This window comes from Octodon degus, unplaced genomic scaffold, assembly GCF_000260255.1.
Source record: "Octodon degus isolate 3935 unplaced genomic scaffold, OctDeg1.0 scaffold00119, whole genome shotgun sequence".
In the NCBI taxonomy this organism is placed as follows: Eukaryota; Metazoa; Chordata; class Mammalia; order Rodentia; family Octodontidae; genus Octodon; species Octodon degus.
The window spans coordinates 5788-9235 of record NW_004524695.1 but is presented as its reverse complement, the minus strand read 5'-3'; positions in this window follow the sequence as shown (position 1 = coordinate 9235).

The window sequence follows — 3448 nt, the reverse complement described above, 5'->3', positions numbered from 1 at the left end:
TATCTAACTCAGGCTGCCTGCAACAATGTCAGGGCACCGGCTTGAGGCACCCCGTCACATGACAAGCCGCCACCATTTTACATGCCGTGTGACCATCCACCCCTCTGTAAGGTCAATCCTGTGACCTTAGAACACTGACTTGCTGCGACAGCCACATGATGGGTCACAGCCATTTTCCGGGCCATGTGGCTAGCTGCTACCTCATTACTGTCGCTCCTCTTGTGATGTCAGCACCACATTTTAGTGCCTCATCACATGATGGGCCAGTCCATCTTGCAGCCTCTCCTTGGTATATAGTAACTATGAATAAGAGGTTTTTGTGTTTTTCATATTCTTACAAGAGATCTCTATAAATTGACTTACAAAAGTTCTGACTAGTCTCTTGTAATTACAAACTTAAAAAGGTCATCATAGTTTAACCTGGTCAGAAATATATTTGAGTGCACTCTGATTTTATAAAGATGTCCATGTATCCTGTATGTACTTGTTTGTTTTTATGTCATTCTGTAAACAGCTCTTCCTTTTTATTTGAGCTCTAAAATATAAACTTAAAAGCATGCTTTCTCTTGAGTTACCAGATGGTCTAAATAATATCAAAATTAATTTATTTTTATTTTTATTTTTTTTGTGGAACCGGGGATTGAACTCAGGCCCTTGCACTTGCCAGAGAAGTGCTTATTCCACTGAGCCATCTCCCCAGCCCAAAATTAATTTATAATTAAATAAAAACCATTAAAATGGGGAAGATTGTTGGACAGAACTCTTAATTGATGAATAGAGGGTGGCCAGCCTTTGTTCATCAACAGAGAGCCCCCAATAATTTGGTCATTGGTTAAAAGACAAAGTTTTTTCAGTAATTAAAATAAGGTGTTCTCATAAAAGATGCTTAATATGTTAAACATATTCATGCCTTCTAAAATACTGTATGCTACAATACAAATTTTCTTTCAGATTTAAACATATGCTCCAGATATTTATAATAGATTTCCATCAAGCCAACATGAGGTCATCACCCAAATGATAGTTTTCTAACTAAAATTTTTGTGATATTGGGGCTGGGGAGATGGCTTAGTGGAATAAGTGCTTCTCTGGCAAGCACAAGGACCTGAGTTCAGTCCCCGGTTCCACCAAAAAAAATGAAATTTATGTGATATATATCCTATGTTTGTGCTGTTACATTTAGAAATGCAGGTTCCTGTCAAGCCAACATGAGATCATCAGTCAAATAATTTTATAACTAAAACTTATATGTTTCCTATGTACATTTAAAGACGCAAAAGCAGGGGCCAGGGAGATGGCTCAGTAGAATAAGCGCTTCCCTGGCAAGCGCAAGGGCCTGAGTTCAATTCCCAGCTCCGTAAAAAAAAAAAAAAAGGTTTCTTTATAGGGGCTGGTGAGATGGCTCAGTGGTCTAAAGCACCTACTTAGAACAAGCTTAACAAACACAGGGACCGCGGTTCAATCCCCCAGCACCACATGCCAGACAGCCCTGCTCCCTGGTGGGCTGAGCTGGCCACACACACACAAATAAATAAATAAAATTTAAAAAATAAAAAAAATAAAGATGCAAAAGCAAAATTATATAATTGTTATCCATTAACATCCTACAGGGATTTAACTGCTAAAATCCCCATGGTTGATAAGAAATAATAGTTCTCTGGTTGCACTTTATATTTCAAGGTACTTGATACTCAGATAAAATTCTAATAATCAAATGTATTGCTCCAAACTAAGTATACTAATGTAGACCCAGATTATCTTAAGGCACCAATTACTATTAATTTCTATTTTATATTCCTATCTGTTCTTTTTTTAATTTTAATTTTTATTTATTTATTTATTTTGTGTGTCCTATCTGTTCTTGATGTTCATGCCAAACTAAAAAGACAAATCTCAGCCCTCAAACTCCACAGGAAAACATACTTAATCTAACTTTTCGTGTCTTCAATAATAGACACCAAAATTAACTATACACACTGCCAATTTTTGGCTGCGACACTGGGGACTCCCATCCAAGCAGGACTTGACAAGGTAATGCTGAGCCTAAACAATGCTGCCACCTGAGCCCAGTGCGGTGAAGAAGGACACTGGGCATGAGCCTGCCCCAACTTGCAGCCATCACTAGGACATCTACAAGCCTGAAGATCACTGGAAATGCGACTGCCCCGTGAGGGCGGGTAAGTCATCCAATTCCCTGCCCTCACAGGAAACCTCGCCATGGCCAGATCCATATATTTGAGCTGTTTGGTCTTGCCACTGAAGAGCAACAACAGAGCTTGGGTTCCATGGCCCACATTGAGGCACCTTTTCGAGTCCTGAGTCTCGCTGGACATCTCAGGTAAAAAAACTCTTCTCTTTTTGACACGGAGACTATATATAGTGTTCTTCCTGAGTTCTAAAATTGTTATATTAGCTCTGCAGTCTCCATAGTGGGTGTTGATAGCCGATCTATATGACCCCTTCAGACGGACCCATTCTGTGCTAACTTCAGACACTGTTCTTCACTCTTAATTTCCTTGTGATCCCAACATGTCCCATACCTCTCATGGGGAGAGACCTCCTCCAAAAACTCCAATTCTCTCTCAACTCTCTCTCCCCCCACAGTGTACATTCTACAAACCCAACCTCAGTATACAGCTAGCTACTTTCTCCCTCTTCCCTTGTCAACCACATACTCTGAGACACTTCCAGTCCCACTTGTGCCACACATGCTGTCCCTAGAATAATGTGCCTCAGAGATCCCACAGCGTTTCCCTATATTCCTCAATACCCAATAGCCCTCAAACATAAACAGACTCAAGTCCATCGTTCTCCACCTCCTTACCAATAGTTTTCTTAAAACTGCCCACTCACCATATAACAACCTCATTCTTCCTGTACTCAAACCTAATGACTCCTATCATTTAGTTCAAGATCTCAGAATTATTAATAATGTGGTTACTCCTTTTCACCCAGTGGTCCAAACACCTATAATATGCTCTCTCATATCCTGCCTTCTACTACTGTCCTAGACCTTAGGGATGCTTTATTCACCATTCCCTTACACCCAGATTGCTGAGACCTCTCTGCTTTCTCATAGACTGATCCAGACACTCTGATCTCAACAGCTCACATGAACAGTCCTGCCTCAAGAGTTCGGAGATAATCCTCACTTCTGTAGCCAACCTCTTGCTGGTACCTTGAGACCCTTGATCTCTAGCCCAGCCACTCCTTCAATATACCGATGACCTCTTTCTTTGCTCCCCCTCTCATGCCCTGGCCCTAAAACAAACAGCTACTTTTCTCAATTTTCTGTCAGGACTGGCTTATGCAGTCTCTCCCTCCAAAGCTCAGATAGCTTCATCAAAAGTCAAATACCTCCTTCTCCCAGCGACGTCCGGTGCGGAGCAGTTCTGGCCAGTGGGGACAGGTGACATTTTTTAAAAAATTTGAATTAAGACGTCTACCC